We start from the raw sequence: 14,046 nt of genomic DNA on the forward strand, positions 1-14,046 counted from the left end.
ACTACCCTAAATAGCAGGTGCTACTGCCCTAAACAGGAGGAGCTACTACCTAAACAGTAGGTGCATCTACCCTTACCGGGAGTTGCTACTACCCTAAACAGGAGGTGCCACTACCCTAAACAGGAGGTGACACTACCCTAAACATGAGGTGCCACTACCCTAAACAGGATATTCTACTGCCCTAAACAGGAGGTGCTACTGCCCTAAACAGGAGGTGTTCCTACCATAAACAGGAGTTGCTACTACCCTAAACAGAAGGTATTACTACCCTAAATAGCAGGTGCTACTGCCCTGAACAGGAGGTGCTACTACCTAAACAGTAGGTGCTTCTACCCTTACCAGGAGGTGCTACTACCCTAAACAGGAGGTGCCGCTACCCTAAACAGGAGGTGACACTACCCTAAACAGGAGGTGCCACTACCCTAAACAGGATATGCTACTGCCCTAAACAGGAGGTGCTACTGCCCTAAACATGAGGTGCTACATCTCACGATCATATTCTTATGTATTATTCCAAGATAGTTGAATGTATTAATATTTTTTAAGGTTAACTTGCCAAACCCGAAACAAGTATTTTCATATGTAATTCCTACTTTTTCACGACCTCCGTGAAATGTAAGTGTTTGATGGTTGGATCAGACTGGAATGGAGTTTCTTTTTCTATAACATGAAGGAATCAATATAATATAATACGTTCCTCACCTTAATTCTCATCTTAAGACTAAGTTATAACAACAGGATATTTACTTGTAATAAAATTTGATCAATACTCAACTGGAACTTTCTTCCGTCTAATTATTTATTATTATTATTATTTTTTTAATTACCTGGCCTCTACTTCTGGAGAGTACCTGTTACATCCTCAGTTTACACGACACTACTATACTACTACCCTAAACGGAAGCTGCTACTACCCCAAATTGAAGTCGCTATACTACCTTAAACAGGGGTCGATACTACTCTGTAACTATGACCTGTTTCTAAAACAAACCACAGTGAAGGATAATGCTATTAAGATATTCGGGTTATTCCTTTAGAGATACATACTCCCCCCGTTTGGGCTTATTAAAGAGATACAGTGCTTCACCAGCTTAAAATATTGGAGAAAAGTTTAATGGATACTGACATTTTTTTCTGGGTGGAAGTCAAAATGATATCATTAGAAATATAGAAAGAAGGACAATGCTTAAACCCGTCTGCCAGTACAATGTTAAAGTCTCAATACGTGTTTGCTGATGAATATCGGAAAACAAACTTCCGAACCAGATTCAATGTTTCTTATTCTTAATGCACTCTGACCAGGTGGGTTTAATGGAGAAAACTGTCGCAATCGAAAGAAAGAAATTTATATTCTGTTGCCGTTATTGCGCGAACGATTTACAGTAAATCACTGCCACCGCCCATATCAACATGTTCATTTACACAAAGGTAACCTATCTATATTCGTATAGTCTACTTTCTTTTTACCCAATATCACGGAGGAAACGTCTGAAAACACCTGTTTATAAGGAAATGACACAATTTCGCAAGCTACATCGGTAAGACCGAAAGAAACATACTATTCAAGAGAATGGACCTAACACAGGCTAGCCACGAAAGTGAAAATAAGTCCTAGGCCTAACGGTCGTAAACAAAACAAAAAGATTAGATTGGTGCATGATCTGTTAGACTGGGCTTGCCAATTTTGATTGAAGTTTGCAGAATCTACGGACTCGTTTAAAAATCTTGCGAATTTTATTCAGCTCAAAATGTTTAACGACAGAAAACTCAATAAAACTAATGATTATTAATATAAAAATTATTTATTATTTATTTCCACTGAGCTTTTAAGTCAAAACTTAGATGAAGTATTCTTCATGCCAAGTTTTACCTGCTCAAGTTAGATAATTTTACAGAACTTGTAGGCTATGTGAACATTGTTTTCCTGATTGCGTGCTGCATTTAAAAATTAATGATGAAAGTTATATCGACTGGGAAGCTGTTGCTATAGTTGTAGACCATGCCGGGCCAGGCTAACAGAGTAACATATATTGGTTTTTGTGTTAGGAATGATTGTATTACTTTTGTTTCTTGGCTCATCTTGTAAATACGTAACTCTGCAAAGAGTGGCAAACGCAAGAGGTGAAACACCTTTATATCCGATCGTGTATAGGTAGGACAAAGAAAAGAAAGAAGTTACAAATGAAAGTCCTTATTAGTTATGTTGGCAGGGGCGTACGTTTAGTGGGGGAGGGGGGGGGTGGAAGAAGATGCCCAAAAAGTGACGTTGGCTCTTTATTTTCACCTTACGCCTAAGTTCCCAGGTAAGGGTAATATCACAACTACATCTGGTTTCGCCATCTGTTTGTGTTCACGAAATATGGAATCAAGAACATGTTGAAATGAATCTTTATACTCATTGGATTTGCCCACAAGTTCATAAATATTTTAACAGTGAGCAGAGAAGTGTTTGACCTGAGGTACGAGTGATAAGTACCCCTTAATCATTTGGTAAAATTTTGACAATTTCAGATGAATCCCCATTTCTGCAATTATTTTTTGGCTTCAAAAATCGCTGAAAATGCTACCCCCACCCCCACCCCCTTCACTTCACTTCCATCCTTGTACTATACAATGCACGCAACTTTGGAAATAAACTTCTATACGTCTCTGAGTATAATGCAGTCGTTATTATAATGAACACACTGACGCTTTTCTTTGTTTATGTTTCGAAACCTTCCTAGGCCAGTCACAGAAGTCATAGAAAAGCATATTCGGTCTCGAAGTCGACATACACCCACCCCGGTTAAACACAATGAATATTCGCCCTTGTCAACTGGGTTCTTTGAGCAGTCACTGTTTTAATGTACTGTTAGCAGTTTTTCGGCAGACATTCAAAGTTTAGTTTAAATTATTTCTAGGCATAGGATATCAACGTTAAACTACATTATCAGTAGTCCTACGTGCAACATTTAATGAGTAGAACTCTGTACGACACAAGTGAAATCTGTACTGAATAATTGCCCACGGTAGGCTCACGGCTTGTCGATCGACAGGTATATTGAAAACGTAACGAATTTCCCTTTCATATTCACAAAGAAATGAAATGATATTGGTAAAAATAACATCTAAAGGGTCAACTCGTTGACCTTTCTTAGTGATTTATTACAAGCGGAATTTAAATGTTTTCACACAGTGTGTATAAAAAAAATGTTATGCTAAAGGATTGCATGCAGTTCAAACCTTTGAGAGATCACTCCTTTCTAAAAACCATTACTATGACAGATTTAAACTTTCAGGTTAACTGCAACGTTTTTCCCCCAATAGTTTGTTTACGGTAGCCAACGTAGAAGGAAAGCTATAGTCCACGAACAACTATTTTGACAGATGAAAACGCTATCGTGGTATTGAGCATTAAAAATGTCACAATTTGTGTCGTGGATCAACTCTATGCAAACAGATAGGTGCGATGTGATATTTGCAAAACTGACAGAACGAATTGTGTTTTTTTCTTTAGTTGTCACTGGTTTGACATTGGGTTGGGCACGGTTCCAATGTTGTGCATTAGCGCATGTGAAATTTCAAGTTTTCAATAAGACAGTGACAAGCGTAAATATGGCTCGCCTTTGTACGTTGTGTTAAATGCATCCCTAAGTTTGAAAAAGTACTTGGGAAGATACAAAGCCAACCATCATATTTGGTTTAACAACGATCTCCGGGAAGGACAACTACCTCTAACAGCTAGGTGGAACGTTGATTCGTTCATGATATATCCTAGTTTACAAGCTGTCACTGATATCTGAAACCTTATACTATCTCTCACTGTTTTTCTTTCATATTTTCAAGGTAGAATGTTAACAGTGTTGACACTGTAAACCAAACCCAGGTAATGTAAAGAGGATGAATATGTTAAAGGCATTGAAGACTCGCCCCAACAGCGTGCCGCTATCGAAAAAAGTTAAAGAGGCCATGACATGAAAAATCCAACTAATGGAGAGTAACTTCCTCTGAATCTATGAGAAAATCTATGTTCAGAACTATCCTCATCACCTTCACAACATCAAGGACTAGTTAGAAATTAACGTTTTAATAATCGCATCCGAAAACAGACCTCTGAAAAATGCGATTTCAAAAACAAGACAACGATGACGTCATGTTAGCAACACAAGTGCCAAGCCATGGCATGTACCGGGTGCGCGACGATCATACCGTTCCACATACACGCACATTTACACTGACAGAACAACCACTGTATAACGCTATATCGTTAAAAATTTCAAGTTTGTTTTACAACTGTTGTAAACTATCCGAGAGAAATGCCGGTCCGTTGTGTTATTGGGGGCTGCATAAATATAATAACCCGTGCAATTAGCTATCATCCATGGCTGAATGACGAAAAAACACGGCGATTATGACCAAGTTAGTGCACAACACCAGCGCCGATTTCACTGGGCCTAGCCAGTATACAGCTCCGTATGTAGCGAACACTTCGCGGAAGCATACTACGATCCCTCCTTTTTTTATGAAATAAAACAAATGGGCTTTAACGGGTCGACATAAACAACGACTGGTACTGATTTAGAATCCGTACCTCTGGCTTCTCTGGCTTATTTAACTATACCCCTTTAATTCATTCAAGTGAATCATTCACGCGACGCACCTATTCACTGACTGTTATTCTATTGAACCAAGCCGATGCGAACACACACGTTCAGCCGGATTATACAGTTGTTATTCTGCCGATTCGAAGTAAGCCTTCACATTCATATGGTACGGATTCTAAAGTCAGGCCCGGAAGGGGTTTCTTCTTCGATATGTTGTGGAGCTTCAATTTCGGCTCTTTTAACAGGCTCGAACTGATACGGTTCTAACACCTCAGGTCCACCCTCAACGTTCGGTTCAATATTGGCATGATCATCGCCTTTACTCTCTGCTTCGAATATGAGAAAGGGCACTCTAATTATAGCCCAATTTCACTGCCTGGTGAAGAACCACTATCACTTTGAACTTCGGTTGCCGCATTTGGTTCTAAATCTGACATTCCACGGGAAATTTCGATCTGATTTCGCGCCGACTTGTTATCGATTGTTTTGTGTATTTATGTACACTTATCGTACTGTAAGTATACAGTATATGTGTTCGGAGGAATCAGCGAGAGCCCAATCGTGTTCATAACATGACGTCACATGACGTCATGAGATTAGGAAAATTTTCAGCCGAACGAACTTTTCAAGCCCGAAGAGGGTAAATTAAATCTCAATTTTCGAAGGGAAAAAGCAAATTTTTAACTGGCAGAATGGTTGATATATGTTCTAGAGAGCATTCTTAGATGGATCCCAAAAAGACAGGACGTTGAAATTTTCGTGTCATGGCCACTTTAACGTTCCGTTGCTTGTAAGTGAACATTTTTTTACGTGTCGCTGCAAAATGCAGACGGTAATGAAACGTGATACCTTGTTATCTTTTATCTAGACCTGAGATTTCCATCGCTGCTATGTACACTGCGTTGTGGGTATTGACCGTAGCTGTATGTATTGACTGTACACGAGTGTCTAATTACCGACAGTAGCAAGCTGCGTGTGTATTTTCTGGGATCGATGGTGGTGTCTAACACTTCTGTTCCACCTCATTCGAAACTAGGTCAGATTACCGGCATGAGACGTTTCTTTGTGCGCGAGTCTTCAATGCCTTTTAATTCGGCTTAGCAAAACCATCTCCATTACAGAAAATACACATCGTAGTAGAAAAACATTGTAAACAATACGAGCACATGTGGTTGGATGATGTCATTGTTGAGACTTGATCATTAGACAAGTTTGTGACCCAAATCTGTGTTATCTCCCATATAGATTGCTTTAGCTCTTTGTGGAAGTTGTTCATAATAGCTGTCTTTATCAAAGAGACCTGTACCGATGGTTGTGTATATGTGTCACCTCTAAATGAAAAAAATATATATTTTAAGGTGTACTTCTTTGACATCACACCTGTTTGCTCCAAGTTCAGTTTTGGTCTAATTATTTTTAACTGTCAAATGCACGGGTTAGCAAAGTAAAAAAAATAACACTGCACTGTATAGTATAGAGTAAAATTCCTCCCTATAACTTTCATTAATGATGTAATTGTGCTAATTATAATAAGAACGACCACACTATCGACCTCGCTATTCGCCAAAGTAGATCTTCTTGTCAGGATAGGTGGTTTATTTGAGTGACCTCATCAGAATGTCACCACCAACAAGCTGGTTGCTGAGAAGATTAAAAAAAACGAACCACTTACACTAATGGCCGTAAGGCAGATTAATGATCAATTTACCACATTCTGCCAAAGCTTGTGCAAACATTTTAGCAACTATATTTACCCATCAGAAATTGGCAGAGTTGATATATCTATATAAATGTTTAACTTTTACTCAACTCTTTCATGCAGCCAAACGGTGAGGGCACGTTTGCCCAAAAGAAATAACTCGAATATTTTAAGGGTATTAACCTTCACTTCGGTTTGTTTTGGAAACAGCTTGTAGTTACAAAAAAGTATCTAACCCTGTTTAGGGTATAGTAGCGACTCTAACTTGGAGTAGTAGCACCTTCCGTTTAGGGTAGTAGTGCCACCAATTTACAGTAGCGTTGCGCCTGAAGTAGTACTAGCGTTGACTTTTTAGAGCAGTAGCGCCACCTTCATGATAGTAGCATCGTCACCTAGGAGAAGTAGAACCTCCTGTTTAGGGTAGTAGCATCTCCTGTTTAGGGTAGTAGCATCTCTCGTTTAGAGTAGTAGCACCTCCTGTTTAAGATAGTAACACCTCCTGTTTAGGGTTATAGCACCTACTGTTAAGGGTAGTAGCACCTCCTGTTTAGGGTAGTAGCACCGCCTGTTTAGGGTTCAGGTAGCGATTCCACCTGTGGTCCTTTTGACGTTCCATACTTGGTATCTTACGGTACAATTCTTGCTAAAGTCTTATATACTAAAAAGCCGCACCGCTACGGTAAAACTTTATTTCCTTAGAGCGCACTCCTTTGAACGTACAGAAGAGATCCTCTGTTTTGAACAGGTCCAGAGTCTTACTCTGAACAGGTCAGTCGAAGGGCGCCCTTTATTACGTATACCGTGAAAAGGAACGCAATAAATTGGGACGCATCTTGGTATTTCTCAGATCGTACACCTGGTGGTACAGAAGATTCTTATCACATCACAAATGGTACAATTACGTTTTAAAAAAAGGCTGAAATCACTGATACTAATGGCAGAAATTATGTTGATGTCTTTTAATGTTTGACGTTATATTACTGTGGCACGACGTTTTTACTATATAGCAGTTTCTCAAGGCTAAAATAATGGTAAACGATATTTAGCATGCATATTCATCGTTCATTGCCCGTTCTGTGAAACGTAATGAATGTAAAAATGCCGTTATAACGTAAATTAACATTCGCATATATTCGTTGTAGAATAAATGGAATTTAATGAGGGGTATGATGACTTAAAACCCATTATTTAACCTTTGCAACCTTTATAACCGATTTTGATCAGTTACCACCCATCGGGACACTCTTAATTTGCATATTTATTTAATGGTGGGTTAAAATGACTTAAAACCCATTATTTAATGTTTGTGTGAATGCACCATTACACTTTATAACAGTTTTGTATCAGTTACCACACATCGGGACACTCTCAATTTGCATATTCATTATAAAAGGGTTACCAAAACTTTTGTGGGTTATATTCTCGTTATGTGGTTTAGATTGCGACGTATGCACATAAAGTATCCAATTAATCATGTAGGTTGTGAGAAATAGTGCATTTGATATGGATGCATGTGTCTACTTCGTGAAAAATGACAGTGTAGAGTTTTCACAATTGTGGAAAAGCACAAAATTGGTATGCATACTAACTTGGCCTACCGGAGAGATCGTGAATATTTATAAAGCTCTATTATACATCTCCTACAATGACGTATTCACTACTTGCTTCTGATGAGACACAACCGACGACGACCACACAGTCACAATGCAAGAGGACTGGGGTTGAGAGTCGATCAGTCGGTTCGTTGTTTGGTTTCTACGAGCCCAGGTTAAATTTCCTGCGGGATTTATTTTAAAACCTATACTACTTGCTTCTCGGCCTTTTGGCTAGCTAAGATCATGTGTAGCACACAGTCACAGTCTCGATGCAAGGGAACTGGGGTTCAGAGCGGATCTGTCGGTTCCTTGTTTGGTTTTTCGTGCCTAGGTTCTTTCCTGTGTGACTTTTCCTGAAAGCCGACCAGTTTAAGGCACTCTCAGAAAAGTTAAACAAGGGACATTGGAAATAAAATGAATAATCTGCATTCGCCTCCATATGTCGAATTTTGATTATTCATATCAAACCGTCGACTTTCTGTTACAGGCTTTGATGTTTTATGTTCATATGTCGAATGTTCTACATGCATGTCATTCTACAGAACAATTTAATGCCACAAAATTCAGTCATTAGAGGCATCGTCAGGATGGCCGAGCGGTCTAAGGCGCTGCGTTCAGGTCGCAGTCTACTCTGTAGGCGTGGGTTCGAATCCCACTTCTGACATGTTTTTGTCTTCACAATTTTATTTTTATTCTGAGATCAATTGTTTTTTACTTCTTAGAGCTCTTCTTTAACGGAGCAGTCGTCCGATACAAATTCTTTTTCATGAGAAACGAACAATAACATTTTTGTGGGAAATATGATAAAGGCATTGACTTCTATAAAATTGTTATGTAGTCAGGATGGCCGAGCGGTCTAAGGCGCTGCGTTCAGGTCGCAGTCTACTCTGTAGGCGTGGGTTCGAATCCCACTTCTGACATGATTTTTGTCTTCACAATTTGAATTTTATTCTGAGATCAAATTGTTTTTAACTGTTTATAGCCCCTCTTTAACGGAGCAGTCGTCCGATAGTAAAAACAAATTCATTTTTTATGAGAAACGAACAATAACATCTCTGTGGGAAATATGATAAAGGCACTGACTTCTATAAAATTCTTATATAGTCAGGATGGCCGAGCGGTCTAAGGCGCTGCGTTCAGGTCGCAGTCTACTCTGTAGGCGTGGGTTCGAATCCCACTTCTGACATGTTTTTGTCTTCACAATTTGAATTTTATTCTGAGATCAAATTGTTTTTTACTTCTTAGAGCTCATCTTTAACGGAGCAGACGTCCCATAGTAAATACAAATTCCTCTTTCATGTGAAACGAACAATAACATCTTTGTGTGGAATATGATAAAGGCACTGACTTCTATGAAATTCGTCTGTATAGTCAGGATGGCCGAGCGGTCTAAGGCGCTGCGTTCAGGTCGCAGTCTACTCTGTAGGCGTGGGTTCGAATCCCACTTCTGACATGTTTTTGTCTCCACAATTTTATTTTTATTCTGAGATCAAATTGTATTTTACTTCTTAGAGCTCCTCTTTAACGGAGCAGACGTCCCATAGTAAATACAAATTTCTTTTTCAAGAGAACCGTACAATAACATCTCTGTTGGAAATAGATAAAGGCATTGACTTCTATAAAATATGTAGTCAGGATGGCCGAGCGGTCTAAGGCGCTGCGTTCAGGTCGCAGTCTACTCTGTAGGCGTGGGTTCGAATCCCACTTCTGACATGTTTTTGTCTCCACAATTTTATTTGTTCTTTGGAGATCAAATTGTTTTATAACTGCTTAGAGCTCCTCTTTAACGAAGTAGTCGTCCGATAGTAAATACAAATTCATTTTTCATGTGAAACGAACAATTAACATCGTTGTGTGGAATATGATAAAGGCACTGACTTCTATAAAATTGTTATGTAGTCAGGATGGCCGAGCGGTCTAAGGCGCTGCGTTCAGGTCGCAGTCTACTCTGTAGGCGTGGGTTCGAATCCCACTTCTGACATGATTTTTGTCTCCACAATTTTATTTTTGTTCTGAGATCAAATTGTTTTTAACTGTTTATAGCCCCTCTTTATCGGAGCATTCGTCCGATAGTAAATACAAATTTCTTTTTCAAGAGAACCGTACAATAACATCTCTGTTGGAAATAGATAAAGGCACTGACTTCTATAAAATTCTTATATAGTCAGGATGGCCGAGCGGTCTAAGGCGCTGCGTTCAGGTCGCAGTCTACTCTGTAGGCGTGGGTTCGAATCCCACTTCTGACATGTTTTTTGTCTCCACAATTTTATTTTTGTTCTGAGATCAAATTGTTTTTAACTGTTTATAGCCCCTCTTTATCGGAGCAGTCGTCCGATAGTAAATACAAATTTCTTTTTTCAAGAGAACCGTACAATAACATCTCTGTTGGAAATAGATAAAGGCACTGACTTCTATAAAATTCTTATATAGTCAGGATGGCCGAGCGGTCTAAGGCGCTGCGTTCAGGTCGCAGTCTACTCTGTAGGCGTGGGTTCGAATCCCACTTCTGACATGTTTTTGTCTCCACAATTTTATTTTTGTTCTGAGATCAAATTGTTTTTAACTGTTTATAGCCCCTCTTTAACGGAGCAGTCGTCCGATAGTAAAAACAAATTCATTTTTTATGAGAAACGAACAATAACATCTCTGTGGGAAATATGATAAAGGCACTGACTTCTATAAAATTCTTATATAGTCAGGATGGCCGAGCGGTCTAAGGCGCTGCGTTCAGGTCGCAGTCTACTCTGTAGGCGTGGGTTCGAATCCCACTTCTGACATGTTTTTGTCTTCACAATTTGAATTTTATTCTGAGATCAAATTGTTTTTTACTTCTTAGAGCTCATCTTTAACGGAGCAGACGTCCCATAGTAAATACAAATTCCTCTTTCATGTGAAACGAACAATAACATCTTTGTGTGGAATATGATAAAGGCACTGACTTCTATGAAATTCGTATGTATAGTCAGGATGGCCGAGCGGTCTAAGGCGCTGCGTTCAGGTCGCAGTCTACTCTGTAGGCGTGGGTTCGAATCCCACTTCTGACATGTTTTTGTCTCCACAATTTTATTTTTATTCTGAGATCAAATTGTATTTTACTTCTTAGAGCTCCTCTTTAACGGAGCAGACGTCCCATAGTAAATACAAATTTCTTTTTCAAGAGAACCGTACAATAACATCTCTGTTGGAAATAGATAAAGGCATTGACTTCTATAAAATATGTAGTCAGGATGGCCGAGCGGTCTAAGGCGCTGCGTTCAGGTCGCAGTCTACTCTGTAGGCGTGGGTTCGAATCCCACTTCTGACATGTTTTTGTCTCCACAATTTTATTTGTTCTTTGGAGATCAAATTGTTTTATAACTGCTTAGAGCTCCTCTTTAACGAAGTAGTCGTCCGATAGTAAATACAAATTCATTTTTCATGTGAAACGAACAATTAACATCGTTGTGTGGAATATGATAAAGGCACTGACTTCTATAAAATTGTTATGTAGTCAGGATGGCCGAGCGGTCTAAGGCGCTGCGTTCAGGTCGCAGTCTACTCAGTAGGCGTGGGTTCGAATCCCACTTCTGACATGATTTTTGTCTCCACAATTTTATTTTTGTTCTGAGATCAAATTGTTTTTAACTGTTTATAGCCCCTCTTTATCGGAGCATTCGTCCGATAGTAAATACAAATTTCTTTTTCAAGAGAACCGTACAATAACATCTCTGTTGGAAATAGATAAAGGCACTGACTTCTATAAAATTCTTATATAGTCAGGATGGCCGAGCGGTCTAAGGCGCTGCGTTCAGGTCGCAGTCTACTCTGTAGGCGTGGGTTCGAATCCCACTTCTGACATGTTTTTGTCTCCACAATTTTATTTTTGTTCTGAGATCAAATTGTTTTTAACTTCTTAGAGCTCCTCTTTACCGGAGCAGTCGTCCGATAGTAAATACAAATTTCTTTTTCAAGAGAACCGAACAATAACATCTCTGTTGGAAATAGATAAAGGCACAGACTTATATAAAATTGTTATGTAGTCAGGATGGCCGAGCGATCTAAGGCGCTGCGTTCAGGTCGCAGTCTACTCTGTAGGCGTGGGTTCGAATCCCACTTCTGACATGTTTTTGTTTTCACAATTTTATTTTTATTCTGAGATCAAATTGTATTTTACTTCTTAGAGCTCCTCTTTAACGGAGCAGACGTCCCATAGTAAATACAAATTTCTTTTCAAGAGAACCGTACAATAACATCTCTGTTGGAAATAGATAAAGGCATTGACTTCTATAAAATATGTAGTCAGGATGGCCGAGCGATCTAAGGCGCTGCGTTCAGGTCGCAGTCTACTCTGTAGGCGTGGGTTCGAATCCCACTTCTGACATGTTTTTGTCTTCACAATTTGAATTTTATTCTGAGATCAAATTGTTTTTTACTTCTTAGAGCTCATCTTTAACGGAGCAGACGTCCCATAGTAAATACAAATTCCTCTTTCATATGAAACGAACAATAACATCTTTGTGTGGAATATGATAAAGGCACTGACTTCTATGAAATTCGTATGTATAGTCAGGATGGCCGAGCGGTCTAAGGCGCTGCGTTCAGGTCGCAGTCTACTCTGTAGGCGTGGGTTCGAATCCCACTTCTGACATGTTTTTGTCTCCACAATTTTATTTTTATTCTGAGATCAAATTGTATTTTACTTCTTAGAGCTCCTCTTTAACGGAGCAGACGTCCCATAGTAAATACAAATTTCTTTTTCAAGAGAACCGTACAATAACATCTCTGTTGGAAATAGATAAAGGCATTGACTTCTATAAAATATGTAGTCAGGATGGCCGAGCGGTCTAAGGCGCTGCGTTCAGGTCGCAGTCTACTCTGTAGGCGTGGGTTCGAATCCCACTTCTGACATGTTTTTGTCTCCACAATTTTATTTGTTCTTTGGAGATCAAATTGTTTTATAACTGCTTAGAGCTCCTCTTTAACGAAGTAGTCGTCCGATAGTAAATACAAATTCATTTTTCATGTGAAACGAACAATTAACATCGTTGTGTGGAATATGATAAAGGCACTGACTTCTATAAAATTGTTATGTAGTCAGGATGGCCGAGCGGTCTAAGGCGCTGCGTTCAGGTCGCAGTCTACTCTGTAGGCGTGGGTTCGAATCCCACTTCTGATATGATTTTTGTCTCCACAATTTTATTTTTGTTCTGAGATCAAATTGTTTTTAACTGTTTATAGCCCCTCTTTATCGGAGCATTCGTCCGATAGTAAATACAAATTTCTTTTTCAAGAGAACCGTACAATAACATCTCTGTTGGAAATAGATAAAGGCACTGACTTCTATAAAATTCTTATATAGTCAGGATGGCCGAGCGGTCTAAGGCGCTGCGTTCAGGTCGCAGTCTACTCTGTAGGCGTGGGTTCGAATCCCACTTCTGACATGTTTTTTGTCTCCACAATTTTATTTTTGTTCTGAGATCAAATTGTTTTTAACTGTTTATAGCCCCTCTTTAACGGAGCAGTCGTCCGATAGTAAATACAAATTTCTTTTTTCAAGAGAACCGTACAATAACATCTTTGTGTGGAATATGATAAAGGCACTGACTTCTATAAAATTGTTATGTAGTCAGGATGGCCGAGCGGTCTAAGGCGCTGCGTTCAGGTCGCAGTCTACTCTGTAGGCGTGGGTTCGAATCCCACTTCTGGCATCTGTTTTTTCATTTTTTAAAACTTTATATTAAGGTGAGCTTTTGGCATGAGATTAGGCAATTCAATTGTGTATCGTTCTTTATGCTGCACTCACGACTAATAGAATCAGGCTCGCTTTCTGTAATACAAACTTTCTGTATTTTTATTCAGTTTATTATTGAAAATTTCTTCGTACAAAACAGTAATTCCCCTCCCCCCCCCCCCAAAGTATACAATATATTCAACCTTTAAATAGTGGGAATAAATAGAAACACGAAGAATAGGCAACACACACATAACTTCATCTTTCTTTCATCCTATCTTCAATTTCGTTATAGAAAACATTTATAAATATACAAATTATACAGTAAATAAAATCTTTACAGCTTGGAAAAAAAGGGAACTAACTCTGACATACGTTACAATATAATAAGCACCACATACACACAACTAGAAAGTTACCACAGCAAAATTGCTCTAACGGGCATTACATTATATATAT

General features: G+C 39.0%; 20 non-coding genes across 20 annotated transcripts; all 20 read left to right on the forward strand.

Annotated features, from left to right (window-relative positions):
• Window positions 1-8,458: 8,458 nt before the first annotated feature.
• Window positions 8,459-8,541, forward strand: Trnal-cag (transfer RNA leucine (anticodon CAG)). The gene has a single exon. It is a non-coding gene; the product is annotated as a tRNA-Leu (tRNA).
• Window positions 8,542-8,714: 173 nt separating this feature from the next.
• Window positions 8,715-8,797, forward strand: Trnal-cag (transfer RNA leucine (anticodon CAG)). Its single transcript has one exon. It is a non-coding gene; the product is annotated as a tRNA-Leu (tRNA).
• Window positions 8,798-8,980: 183 nt separating this feature from the next.
• On the forward strand, window positions 8,981-9,063 carry Trnal-cag (transfer RNA leucine (anticodon CAG)). Its single transcript has one exon. It is a non-coding gene; the product is annotated as a tRNA-Leu (tRNA).
• A 184-nt stretch (window positions 9,064-9,247) lies between these two features.
• Window positions 9,248-9,330, forward strand: Trnal-cag (transfer RNA leucine (anticodon CAG)). Its single transcript has one exon. It is a non-coding gene; the product is annotated as a tRNA-Leu (tRNA).
• A 177-nt stretch (window positions 9,331-9,507) lies between these two features.
• Window positions 9,508-9,590, forward strand: Trnal-cag (transfer RNA leucine (anticodon CAG)). Its single transcript has one exon. It is a non-coding gene; the product is annotated as a tRNA-Leu (tRNA).
• Window positions 9,591-9,775: 185 nt separating this feature from the next.
• Window positions 9,776-9,858, forward strand: Trnal-cag (transfer RNA leucine (anticodon CAG)). The gene has a single exon. It is a non-coding gene; the product is annotated as a tRNA-Leu (tRNA).
• A 182-nt stretch (window positions 9,859-10,040) lies between these two features.
• Window positions 10,041-10,123, forward strand: Trnal-cag (transfer RNA leucine (anticodon CAG)). Its single transcript has one exon. It is a non-coding gene; the product is annotated as a tRNA-Leu (tRNA).
• Window positions 10,124-10,306: 183 nt separating this feature from the next.
• On the forward strand, window positions 10,307-10,389 carry Trnal-cag (transfer RNA leucine (anticodon CAG)). Its single transcript has one exon. It is a non-coding gene; the product is annotated as a tRNA-Leu (tRNA).
• Window positions 10,390-10,571: 182 nt separating this feature from the next.
• Window positions 10,572-10,654, forward strand: Trnal-cag (transfer RNA leucine (anticodon CAG)). The gene has a single exon. It is a non-coding gene; the product is annotated as a tRNA-Leu (tRNA).
• Window positions 10,655-10,838: 184 nt separating this feature from the next.
• Window positions 10,839-10,921, forward strand: Trnal-cag (transfer RNA leucine (anticodon CAG)). Its single transcript has one exon. It is a non-coding gene; the product is annotated as a tRNA-Leu (tRNA).
• Window positions 10,922-11,098: 177 nt separating this feature from the next.
• Window positions 11,099-11,181, forward strand: Trnal-cag (transfer RNA leucine (anticodon CAG)). The gene has a single exon. It is a non-coding gene; the product is annotated as a tRNA-Leu (tRNA).
• Window positions 11,182-11,366: 185 nt separating this feature from the next.
• Window positions 11,367-11,449, forward strand: Trnal-cag (transfer RNA leucine (anticodon CAG)). The gene has a single exon. It is a non-coding gene; the product is annotated as a tRNA-Leu (tRNA).
• Window positions 11,450-11,631: 182 nt separating this feature from the next.
• On the forward strand, window positions 11,632-11,714 carry Trnal-cag (transfer RNA leucine (anticodon CAG)). Its single transcript has one exon. It is a non-coding gene; the product is annotated as a tRNA-Leu (tRNA).
• Window positions 11,715-11,895: 181 nt separating this feature from the next.
• On the forward strand, window positions 11,896-11,978 carry Trnal-cag (transfer RNA leucine (anticodon CAG)). Its single transcript has one exon. It is a non-coding gene; the product is annotated as a tRNA-Leu (tRNA).
• A 176-nt stretch (window positions 11,979-12,154) lies between these two features.
• On the forward strand, window positions 12,155-12,237 carry Trnal-cag (transfer RNA leucine (anticodon CAG)). The gene has a single exon. It is a non-coding gene; the product is annotated as a tRNA-Leu (tRNA).
• A 184-nt stretch (window positions 12,238-12,421) lies between these two features.
• Trnal-cag (transfer RNA leucine (anticodon CAG)) lies at window positions 12,422-12,504 on the forward strand. The gene has a single exon. It is a non-coding gene; the product is annotated as a tRNA-Leu (tRNA).
• Window positions 12,505-12,681: 177 nt separating this feature from the next.
• Trnal-cag (transfer RNA leucine (anticodon CAG)) lies at window positions 12,682-12,764 on the forward strand. Its single transcript has one exon. It is a non-coding gene; the product is annotated as a tRNA-Leu (tRNA).
• A 185-nt stretch (window positions 12,765-12,949) lies between these two features.
• Window positions 12,950-13,032, forward strand: Trnal-cag (transfer RNA leucine (anticodon CAG)). Its single transcript has one exon. It is a non-coding gene; the product is annotated as a tRNA-Leu (tRNA).
• A 182-nt stretch (window positions 13,033-13,214) lies between these two features.
• On the forward strand, window positions 13,215-13,297 carry Trnal-cag (transfer RNA leucine (anticodon CAG)). The gene has a single exon. It is a non-coding gene; the product is annotated as a tRNA-Leu (tRNA).
• Window positions 13,298-13,481: 184 nt separating this feature from the next.
• Window positions 13,482-13,564, forward strand: Trnal-cag (transfer RNA leucine (anticodon CAG)). The gene has a single exon. It is a non-coding gene; the product is annotated as a tRNA-Leu (tRNA).
• Window positions 13,565-14,046: the final 482 nt, after the last annotated feature.

This window comes from Apostichopus japonicus, chromosome 15 (genome assembly GCF_037975245.1).
Source record: "Apostichopus japonicus isolate 1M-3 chromosome 15, ASM3797524v1, whole genome shotgun sequence".
Classification (NCBI taxonomy): domain Eukaryota; kingdom Metazoa; phylum Echinodermata; class Holothuroidea; order Aspidochirotida; family Stichopodidae; genus Apostichopus; species Apostichopus japonicus.